This window comes from Hypanus sabinus, unplaced genomic scaffold (genome assembly GCF_030144855.1).
Source record: "Hypanus sabinus isolate sHypSab1 unplaced genomic scaffold, sHypSab1.hap1 scaffold_972, whole genome shotgun sequence".
NCBI lineage: Eukaryota > Metazoa > Chordata > Chondrichthyes > Myliobatiformes > Dasyatidae > Hypanus > Hypanus sabinus.
The window spans coordinates 143,770-156,290 of record NW_026781828.1 but is presented as its reverse complement, the minus strand read 5'-3'; the positions used below and the strand labels follow the sequence as shown (position 1 = coordinate 156,290).

The window sequence follows — 12,521 nt, the reverse complement described above, 5'->3', positions numbered from 1 at the left end:
ACACACTCTTGTAGTCCTGTCCTTCAACTTTGCACCTAACTCCCTAAATTATCTTTGCAGGACCTTCTCCTTCTTCTACACTTCCTTGGTCCATCCATGGACCACGGCATTTGGCTAAAAACCTTCCCTCTTAAGAATACTGAGAACTCGATCTGAGATGTCGCGGACCCTGGCACCAGTCCATCTGGGATTCTCGATCTCTTCCACAGAACCTCGTATTTGCCCCCCTAACTATTGAATCCCTATTACTACTGCTCTCCTCTTTTCCCTCCTTCCCTTCTGAACTGGTGATCCTTTCTCGGTGCCAGAGACGCAACCACTGCAACTTTTCCCTGGTAGGTCATCCCCACCAAGGATATCCAAAACGGCATTCTTATAATTTATGGGAACGACCATAGGTGTGTTCTGCACATTTTGTCTATTCCCCTTCCCTCTCCTGACAGTTACCCAGCTACCTGTCTCCTGACTCTTAGGATTGACTACCTACCTGTCCCCTGACTCTTAGGATTGACTAGCTCCCTGTCACTCCTGTTGATTTATACCTCTGCCTCCCGAATGATCCGAAGTTCATCCAGCTCCAGCTCCAGTTCCCTAACTCGGCTTATCGGTTTACTTTTATCAGCCAATTGTTTCAAGCAAACGCGAACAAAAGAGATATTAATCGAGCGTCAACGGCCGTAAATGGTATATATCTCTTCCTCTCTCTCAAGATGAATCAACATTCTTTCTGAACAGAATTATAAATTAATTCTCACATCTCACGTGCTCAGCAATCCTCTGTTAAAGAGACAGCACCTTCCCAGATTCCACTGACATGCTGAGCTTCCGTTTGCAATGCTAAGAAGCTTCTGACGGAATGCGATCCCTCCATTTGCGACCTCAGATATGATCGACTTCCCTCTCCGTTCCTGAAGGTTGTTGTTACCAATATAATTTTCGTTCACAACAGGTCAATTAATTGTTCGTTGATGTCCTAGTCTGGTTGCGACACCGTGGATCAGATTGGAACATGATTATTAAGGGAATATCAGTGTGAAGGTGTGTCTGGTGTCAGTGCGGACTCGGTGGGACGATTGGCCGTGATTCGTTACTGTACAGCCGGCATCATCTCACAAGTAACCCTGGCTTGTAACGCGTCCTGTTCTTTATAAATGTATCGGCACATGGTTCACTCACTTGCTTCAATTAACTCGTAATCTGAGGTGAAGAGAACGGACGAGGAGACAGGGTCAGAAATCTTAAAGGCACTGTGGAATTTAACAGCTGGGCCGGATCGCCAATCTGTGGAGACTGATGGAAGCTAGAGGAAGAGGTTTTAATTGCTTGCTTTATGTATGCAACACAGTACAGTTACCTGTTGCATGTCGTACCTTCACAGGAAGTTGTCAATGCATGTCACTGCATACGTCATACAAATTTAATACTTGTTACTGAAAGCTGAGAGGAACGGTGGGCAATGTTTTGTTCTTATTGCTGTGGGGAGGGGGTGCCTCTGGTCATTGGTCAACAGCGCTGAGCAATGAACGCTTTGCCCCGTTTCTGTGGTGTAGTGGTTATCACGTTCGCTTCGCACGCGAAAGGTCCCCAGTTCGATCTTGGGCAGGAACATTGTTTGGGCTCCAGTGTTTGGGATGTACTTGAGACTCAACTTTTCAGTTCGTGTTCAAGTTCACAGACATGAGCATTCAGGTGTAAATGTCATTAACATTCGCCTTTCTAGCAGCAGACTACAGTTCGATAATTCCTATGTAAGCTGATAGGATAGACCGACGCCACAAAATCCGTGTACACCCCTAAACCAGCTGAGGCGCACAAATCTATGTGCATCCCCGGTCCAACTGCACCAAAATATTAAAAAAACATAAAATATGATCAAATTTATTTGACATACCTATCCTTAAATATTTGCGCTTCTCCAAATTATGGTGCATCCCTTAACCAATGTGCAGCAAACACAAGTTCCTCTCCCAAGTCTGTGCGCAGCAACAAATCCGTAAGCAACCCCCACATGAGTAGCAAACAAAAGTCCACAGACAGTTCAAGAACAAAACTCAACGATAAAGTGCATTTTTATCCAATTGTCTGTAAACGAAACTATTTGAATTTTGGCATTAACCCAATTCCACCGACATTCGAAAATCCACGTGGACTCCCAAATACGTCTGCACACCCAAATGGCTGCGCACTCCGAACCTGTCAACACCTCCCACTTACAGATTTGGTTAGCCGAGAGGAGAAGTAATTTCAAATAGTTCACAAAGTTACAAAGTTTATTTATTAATAAAGAAACTATCAATGAAACAACCTGAGATTTGTCAGGACCCTAAATCCAAAGGGAGCATCAAAGATCGTGTACACCACCAAACCTGCTGACACCCACGTATACACATTTGAATTTCCCAAAGGAAGAGCCACTTTAGAGTGACAGCATTCACCTTAAAGAAATCGCGAGAACATAGTGCAGCTGCTCTTAAAGACACTATAAATGAGATGACTTCGAGATTCACCGCAACCCCAAACCGACTGACACCAAAAAATTCATGTGCACCCATATGCGCCGACACACACCTAAACCTGATCTCATCCCCAATCGTCAGGCACCCTTGTGCACCCGAAATCCATACTGACGTCCTGTTCACCGATATTGGTTGATACATCCCTCAGCTTGTGCAATCTCCCAATCAGAACGCACCATTAGATACTATGTGGTTCCAAATCCACCCATCACTGTGCACACGTACTCGCCGAAACTATCCTCAGGAGACCAACTCTGTATGTACTCACAAATCCGCTGTTTTCACTAAATCTGTTCGCATCGCAAATCAGTTGCCACCCATATATGCCGAGGTAGCCCTAAATCTGCGCAAACCCAAAATCGGTGCGCACCCCAAACCCGCTGACACGCCAGATGCATAATGGATTATCTTAGACAAGCAAACATTTCAATCAATTCAGAAAATGACTGTCTCCAGGTTAGAAAGCCAAAACCCTTTTTTCAGATCGGCGACACACCCAAATCTGCGTGTCATCCCAAATCAGTGGGCAGCCCCATATTCAAGACTACAACCCGAACTGGACACTGATCACTAAAATCCGCCCGCACCCCCAAATCTGTGCACATCCTCAAATACGAGAGCGCATTAGATGACCCAGACGGATAATCATCGCAAACACAAATGGCTGTCTTAACAGTAAAAACCACCACGTATCTCAAAGTCCCTACGTACGTCACAAAATCGATATGCACTCAAAAAAACGTAGGGACTCAGATGTTCGCCAACTACCCTAAATTTCCTATCCCTAAAAAGGTGCGCACCCTTATATTGGAGCACTCCCCTAAATCAGTTTGCAACCCTTTCCGAGAGTACGCTCCTAAATCCATGCACAACCCCAGATTCATATGAACCACAAGACCGTGTAGAACCCGTATTCGACGACAAAAAATAAATTTGCACAATCGCCAATTCAGTGCGAAACCGAAACCCACGGACTGGGCCACTTGTACATCAGATTTTCCCGGAGTAACAATCAATAAAAACAATTGAGGAAATGGCAGCCTCCACATTAATAATCGGCACGCAACTTTTGATCCGTTCACTCACCAAATGTATGTGTGTCCCATGATTGAAAAGGCAACGCAAATAAGCGAACATCACCAAATCCACGTGCATCGTCGAATTGGTGCGCATCACCAAATCCCTGCGCAGCCCAAACACGCTGAAACCCCCACATTCATTTGTGGGGCTCGTTGTACACAGATTTTGTCTTCTTGTGTATGTCTGAAATTATTGTTTTGAGGTAATCTAATTAGCGTGTGTGTGTCCACGGTTTGAAGTTGTGGGGATGTATTTGCATTTGCAGATGCATCCGGATTTCTCACGTCTGCGGTTTGGAGGTGTGCCGAATCTCAAAGTTATTTCATTTAGATCACGTGAATAATGAATTTAATTGGAAATTTGACATGAAGTATTTTAAATGATACTTCCTCTCGGATAATCTAATGTACAAGTGAGTTTCTCCGCGGGAATGATATTTGCATGAATTTTAGGGTGTGCTCATATTTGAGGTGTACATGGATTTGGGATTGTGTACATGTAAACACGGATATGGGGTGAGATAAAGATTTGGGCGTGTTGGCGGATCTGAAGTTGCACGTTAATTTTGGGCTGTCTGCGGGTTTTAATGTCGAGGCATCCATTTTCTGAATTCTTGAAAGGATTTTAAACTGCATGTCAGGATGTTAGCGGTTTTGGGGCGCGCACTGAATTGGGCCGCGCAGATATTGAGCAGTGTCTGAGAATAAGTGGTGCACAGTGCTATGATGTGAATTTTGATTGAGAATACGCACGGATTTGAAGTTGAATCCTCAATTATGGGGGTGAGCACTGATTTCGGGTGTTCGTAGATTTAGGGGTAGGCGGCAAATATGCAAAAGGATTTGGGAATATTTGCAAATTTTGGGTTTTGTAGTCAATTACGGGGGTGTAATTAGATGTTGTGATGTTCGTATATTCCGTGAGTTATTTGTTGACCGATCGCCAGTTGCGATCGTATTTTGGGGAGCGTACGAATGTTAAATGTCGAAACAGCCATTTTCTGAAATGTTGGACATGAATTCTGCCTTGGAATAATCTATCATGTATGTGGTGTGTCGGCGTGTTTCGAGTGCGCACTGATTTGGTGATGTGCACAGGATTTGTGGATTCATGGCGGGCAGTTTTGATTTATCAATGCAAAGCCTCAGCTAAAGTGTATTCCGATAATCGGGAGCGCTGGGCTACTTTACAGAGTAATGGTCTAATTCTTTACCAATACTGCAAAATACTTTAAATGCATATTTAAAGGTACTGCGCTGTGCTTTTCGAAATTGCTGCAAATTTGAAGGGAATGCGAGAAAAGAACCGCCGGTGAGATTTAAGGAAGAAACTCAGACGACACTCGAAATTTAGTCTCAAACATGGCCATGCACACTTATTTGGAGATACACACAAATTTGGGTGTGTTGCCGGATCAGGATGTGAATGTGTTGAGTGCGGATTGTTAACGTCGTGTCTGCCAATTTCTCAACTGTTTCGAATGTATCTTGCTCGGAAAAATCTCATGGGCATGTGGGGGTGTCAGCGGGTTTAGGGTGCGCGCTGCATTGGGTAATGGGTATTGCGTGTCAGCGAAATTGGGTTGCACAGGGTCTCGGGGTGCACGTGGATGCACAGTGATTTTGGGGTTTGTTCTTGAATATGGGGATGCGCTCGTATTTAGCGATAGCAGATCTGGGGGTTTGTCGTTGAATTTGGAGTCGCCACGTTTCTGTGGGTGACTCTGGAAGTTCATAAGGATTTGGGTTGATCTGTGTGTGTCGCCGGATTTGGTGATATGCTCACGACCTTTGGGATGCGTGGGGCTTCTAGTGTAAAGGCAGCCATTTTGTGCTTGAAATAATTCCTCGTCTGGGTCATCCAATGTGCGTCCTTACTTAAGGAAGTGCGCAGATTTTGAGACTCACACGCATTTTTTAAATAGACAGCACCGAACAGACAATGGTCAAATCATTCACGAGTAGATATAATGGGCTTCATACCGAACGGTCCATATGTGTGTGCAGGAAAACAACGGCCACAAACCGCAAGCTAATGTCGTGTGGGCGTTCACCTTTATATTATCAAAGGTCCCTGGAGCATTGCTCTCCTTTTTTATGCCTTTTTATACGACAGCGTGAGCTATTGTGCTGCATCTCATCAGCCGTTCAGGCGACTTTCAGCACTCTAACCACTCAAAGTGGCGAGAACGAACAAATTAAAATAATGAAGCTGTCTTCCCCTTCAATGAAGACGTGAATTCCATTTCACCACCTGCCCTTCAAGTCGGCAGCGAAGGTGCTCCGTCGAGTGTTACAAAACAAATCTGGTTGACGCAAAAACACAAAATGCTGGCAGAACTCAGCAGGCCAGACAACATCTATGGGAGGAGGTAGTGACGACGTTTCGGGCCGAAACCCTTCATCAGGAGATTGACGTAGATTGTCCATGTTGATTGTTCAGGGTGAATATCACTGTTAGAAACAGAATTGATCAGAAAACGTCTCATTTCAGCAGCAGAAGTCAGGTGTCATGGAAATTAAATTGGTAACGTTCATATTATCTTTTTTGTTGTTTGTTTTTGGAGTCAATAACCTGCAACATCCTTGGGGAGACGAATTTATGGCATGGTTTGGGAGTGAGAAAAACACTTTAATTTGCAGCTGGTTGTCCCTTATGTGACTGATGTCATACCCACACTAATTGCCTCAGAGGGATTACTCTGAATTGCATATAACTCTGTAAATCCGATCACAGTTCCATATGCGTAGTTGGAACATTACGTACAGCTGAAAGCTGCCTCTGTCGGAAAATGCAATATCCAGCAGTTTACTACATCGCGGGTATTTTCTATCCTGCAATGGTAGCGATTGGTATCCCGGGTAAGATACTGGAGCTGCTCACTGTATGAATGGTGCTGACGTCTTGCTTTTGTTCCGCCGCACTGTTCGGTCTTTTACTCAACACAAATGTTCATTTTCCATTTATTTTTCGATGTGAAAATTTACTCTTTTGTCAAATATGGTGTTGCTGATATAATACCTTCTTAGTTTTATCTTGGTCGGCTTTCTGCCACTCCAGTCCATTATTGTCCTCTAGCCGGAATGCAGCGAAGGGGCCGGCACACATTGAATTTCTGTTCTTCACTTCCAGAACAATTATACCCTGCGTAGCATTTGAAGAATGGTGACCATTCAGAGAGTTGCAGCCAACGATAATTCTGTGTTGTTGTTGTCTCTTTTTCTCGTATTTCCTGTAGTTAATTTAACGGCGATTGTCATCCTATCTCGGGGAAAGTGCGGACTCTCCAAATGCATCACCCGTTACCTGGTTGGAATGGCAACAGCGGATCTGATGGTGGTTATAATATTCGCTTTACTGGATCAGACCAACAATATCTACATTTATTCCAGATCCCTGCTCATCACTCCTGTTTGCGCTCTGACACTTGTATTCAGCGTTGTGACGAGGGATTGTTCTGTTTGGTTTACGGTCAGTTTTACCTTCGATCGTTTCATCGCAATATGTTGTCGAAAGCTGCGGGAACGATACTGCACTGAGAGAACAGCAACTGTGGTTATGTTGACCGTGGTTCTAGTGAGCTGCGGGAGAAGTGTTCCGTTTTACTTTGCCGTTCAACCTTATGTCATTATTGACAACATGCCGTGGCGTTGCGCCCTCACATATGAATACTCTACTTTACCTGTGTGGAAAGGATACGAATTGTTGGATAGCATTTTAACACCGTTGCTACCAATAGGCTTAATTCTAGTGTTCAATGGGTTAACAGTAAGACATATCTTAGCGGCAAATACAGTCCGCAGACGGCTTCGGAGCCGCAGTGATAATCAGAAGGATACCGAGATGTTAAACCGCAGAAAGTCGATGATTTTGTTGTATGCTGTATCAGCTAATTTCATACTTTTGTGGATGCCCTATTTAGCTCACACTCTTGAATGGCAACTGGAAAACTATTTTTATCTGGACAGATATTTGAATTCCCCGGTATATATACTGCAACAATCTGGATACATGTTGCAAATTTTCAGTATGTGCACCAATACTTGTATCTATACACTGACACAGAGGAAATTCAGAAAGGAACTGAAGAATGGTTTGAGATATATCTCTACGGTAAATGGCCATCTGTGTAGATAACGCCCATATTCAATTGCAATTCAGCGGATTTTTCAAATAAAACGGTATTAAAAATGAGTGGATTTGTCACAAATTCTAATCATCCTTTGTCTGGTCACCCTGAAGTTGCAAACACCTCGGAAGGCTGCATTCTTCATACGTTTTAGGTAGGAAACACTGGCGCAAATAATGGGCTGGCATGATTGTTACATTGTTTGAATTACTCCAAACTATCACAGAGACCGAAGAAACACAAGGTCAGGAAAGGCTTCTGGACTCTCCTGAGTTCAGTTCTTTCAATTTGAACAGAATCGGGTAAAGGAGAGTAAAGTGTGCATTGAAGCACAGGGAGTGTGTGACAGTAACACAGCAGCAGAAAGCGAAAAAAACCGTGGAGAGATTGTCAATTATAGACTGCGAGAAGTACTCAGAAGCAGGAAGGGAGGTATCACTCGTTTGGGAATATTCTGTACGGACCACCGCACGCCCACCCACCCCCATCACCAATAAGAAAACCTGGAGAAAGCGAAAGTCTGGTCGGGAGATAGGTTAAACGGTTTAAGTATGACAGAATTTTCAGTTGCGTCCTGGACCGACTCCTGACATAATAAGCGGACCAGCGAACAGTCTATTCTGGACCTTGTATTGGAAAATGAAACGGATCAGGTTACAGATCTCTCCGCAGGTTAGCACTTCAGAAAGATAGAGAGCAATTTCTCGACATTTACTATAACCTTACGATGAGATAGGAATGTATTTACTTGGTTCTATTAGGTAGGAACTTAGAGCCGAACTTGGTAAATGGTGTGCTCCTTGAAATGCGCAACAGAAACATTTCGTTATAAATGGAGACTTGATTGTGGTTCAGTTTCGGCTTGTCTCATTAAGGAAGTGAACCGATGGTCGTGTGAAGTAACCCTGGTTGACAAGAGATATGGGGCACCTCCTCAAGAGTAAGAAAGAAGAAAATACTTAAACCTTGGGAAGAAAAGATCTGGCAGGGTTATGGATAGTCAGAATGTAGCCAGGAAAGGAATTTAAGAATAGAGTTAGAAGAGCTTGAAGTGAACATTAGAAGGCCTTCGAGAGTAGCTTTACAGTGCGTGAAGAACAGAGGATGAATAGAGGGAGTGTGGCAAAGATCAACGATAAAAGGGGAAGCAAGTGTCTGGAATGCACGGAGGGAGTGAAGGTCCTTAATGATTCTTTATTCTGTATTCACCAGATTCACCTTCATGAATGTGGATACAGTATACATGTGTTCTACGTGCTGGGACATGCCGACAAAGTCATTTATGCATTGGAAACGTGTAAAACATTATACAAAACAAAACATTTCTCGCGTTTAGAGGGATATGCTTCCAGGTACTTAGAGAAAGCGAGCGAAGATATTACTCCGTTTTTGTACATGTCATTCGCGTCCTCACTGGCCACAGGAGTAGCACGAGATGATTGAAGTATGTCAAATGTTATTTCTTTGTACAAGAGAATAGGGACTGTCGTGAGAATTACAGGCCAGCGAGTCTTTCGTCAGTAGTGGACAAGCAATTCGAAACTATTCTGTGAGATGGAATTCTTGAGTATCTGGGGAAACGTATCCTCGTTGGGGACAATCTTCGTGCTTTTTGGTCTGAGGGATCAGACCGAGTTCTTCGAAAAACTGAAGGAAGAAATAGACGGCTGAGGTTAGAGCAGCCGACGCGAGATATATTCATTCTGGAACGTGTTTGACCTTGTTTCCCGTTTAGAAAATTAGGTGGCATGGGATCAGGTGAAACCTGACTAAATTGATTCAGATTTTACTTACCTTCAGAAGGAAGATGAGATAGTAGATGGAGTGTATTCTTGCTGGAGTACAGTCGTCATATCTTTAAACTTTAACGCTGATTCCACCTGGCCACTATGAAATCTGCGCCTCCTTCTGAAATCAATACGGAAGCAAACAAATAAAGGACAATAGTGTGCAGGTAAGGCAACACTTGCACTTTTCTACCTTCAAAACCTTCGCAGGTAACAGACGTGTGCTGAATAGACAGCAAATTTCAAGGTGACAATCCTTATCAAATATTTTAAAGAACAAAGAGGGAAGAAGGATAAGGGTGAATGTGGCCTATATGCAATACGGCCATGCAATTTCGGAATGAGAAGTAGCCTCTGAAATTCACATCCGTTGCTGCAAATTTATTTCACACAAGGGCAAAGACATTTTCAGACTGTCATCCCGTATTGTGAAACAGAGGTTTAACTCAAACATCCTGTCAATGCAACCGTAACAAATTCACGACTGCCTTCCGTTCATTCACGCACGGATTATCTCCCTCTCAAGTGAACTCACAAATCTCCATTCCCCGTGCCATATTACATTGTCACTGTATTCACACTCTCAGATATTGCACAACATGACATATTTTAAGTGTTAATCGGTTACCAAATAATCTATAGTTTGAATATATGAATTTAAGAAAGCCTTTCAAGTCTAAGGCAAAGGTATATATCATCCGCAAGTTAATATTCAACCGATTTTAAAATGACGTCACTACGGCACTTTATCTCCAACGGCTCCCACGATTTCTCGCCATCAATTTCGGACCAAGTACTGAATCGAGATTAAATTAATGATTTGTTGTACAGTATCAGGCTTAATAATATCCATACCGTCGTTGAATTAATAGATGTGGGCATTATACTGGGTACTTTGCCACTTACGCCTACTTTAGCTTTTATCGCCTTACTGTAGAACTGAAGATATATTGCTTTTGTGTGTTACCTCTCTTGTAGTGTCACATCTGCACTGTCTTATTCCGATGTTTTAAACATTCATTTTACTACGTTTCCATACTTGACTGTGAGTAATGACAGTGGGATCAAGCAATATTAAAGACTTTCTAGATTCGTCAGTGCTGCGAGACACGATTTTTTTTCACGAAATATATATGACTTCCAGCTCTAAATTGTCCCGAGATGAAGTTGATCAATTATACATTTTGAAGCATCATTCATAGATCAGACATAAATACATTTTGGTGCTGGCCGTTCAGCTGGATTCATTTGGTCAACACATCTAGCGGAATTCCCTATTAATACCCAGAAGTAACTTAGCGGATTTTTAATTCTTCACTTGCTCTACTATCCTTGTATTTCCGTCAACGATGAGTGTTAATAATGTAATTCTGTGGTTTACAAGGATGCTCTGTGTTATGGCCATATGATAGGTTCACATAGGAGCACAGTACAATCAATTTCCTATCCTCTGCGGTATCTCGACGGTGTACTGCTCTCCGGTGGCCCGTTGCCTGTAACTGCTCATAATTATCATCCGCTTGCACTAATGTCCCATTCTCCTTAGCAATGCCTTTCAGAAGCTGAACCACAAAAGAAATAGTCCATGTTATATTCTTTTTTTCAGATTCCGGCCCCAGTTTCCTGACATTGCAATTTATCCCTGATCACAAATGGGGAAGGGGGTGGGATTGGAGTCGCCGACAGTTATACTGGGTTCTCTCGTTTGTATGCTGGAAGAAGATGTTCGGAGAGAGGCTGCCTGTCATCGTCCTGACATTACGGAACTGCGTCAGTACATTCATCACAAACCTACCCTCCTTTTTCAGATTCAAAAGTCCATATTATCTCACTCTGAATAGGAAAGATAGCCCTGCTGATTTTCTATCCGCTTTAGACGCTTCATGTGATGTCTGGTGTTAGCTTTCTCTTCAAAGGTTTCAAAGATACATTTAATGTTTAGGAAAAATGTCTACAATATACATCCTGAAATGCTTTTTCTTCGCAACCATTCACGAAAACAGAGGAGGGTCCCAAAGAGTAAACGACAGGTAAATATTACTACACCGAAGTCCCCCCGAAGTAACCTCCCTCGCGTGCATAAGCAAGCAACAATCGCCTCTTCCCCCACCGACAAAAAAAAGCATCGGCAACCGCCACCGAGCACTCAAGCGTGAGCAAAGTAACAATAAATGGACATATTTGCAGTACACCAAAGACTACATTGCTCACCTAGCATTCGACTTTCAGGGGGCTCTTCCTCTCCCTAATAAGGGAAAAAGGGGTGTCTCTATTTCACACCGTGGGGGGGGGGGAACATAATAAACAACTCACTGCTTTACGATGCTAGAAGTCCGTTACGTCGCTTTGTCGAGTTTTGTGCCCGAGGATCGAGGGTCTCTGAGCACACAGCTGTAGATCTTCCGTCACCACCAACGTCACAAGTATTACCTGCCGTGAGATCGAACTTCAATCAGCCCATCTCCAGAGCCCCGAGACCCTGGGCCTCCAAAGGCCAGCCGAACTCGTAGGCTTCTAATTTCGTCGGATTCTCACTGAGTTGGGTATTTTCTCTTCAAGCCGAGTCACCACGTCAAGCAACGTTCAAATCAGTCTCGATGTACTTTAGCTCGCTGTTGGCAATCTACCCAGTCCTCAGTTAAGCACCCATCTGCTCTGGCTTGGCTTAAATTCCATACGACACATCTTCCCGTGGTTAATCATCCATATCTTTATCATAACGTTTTTATTTTCTTTCATACCCGCATGACTAGCATAGTCCCCACATTGAGCACTATTCCTCGTTATGTACTTTTCCATTAGAATATTACAGAAATAAGTTATTCTAAGGGTGACGTATAATAATGCGAGACATTGATAACCGATTATTGAGTGAGAAAACCCAGTGGCTAATAGATTACAGGAATGTGAATTTATTGAGAAGATAAATGATTTTCTTTGACCAGTATGTTAATGCACCAAGAGGAGGAGAGTCCTACCTAGACTTCATATTGTGTAGCAATCGGTTAG

The 12,521-nt window shown here is 43.2% G+C and overlaps 1 non-coding gene across 1 annotated transcript; it reads left to right on the top strand.

Annotated features, from left to right (window-relative positions):
• The first annotated feature begins 1,535 nt into the window (after positions 1-1,535).
• Positions 1,536-1,608, top strand: trnaa-cgc (transfer RNA alanine (anticodon CGC)). The gene has a single exon. It is a non-coding gene; the product is annotated as a tRNA-Ala (tRNA).
• The last annotated feature ends 10,913 nt before the right edge of the window (positions 1,609-12,521 follow it).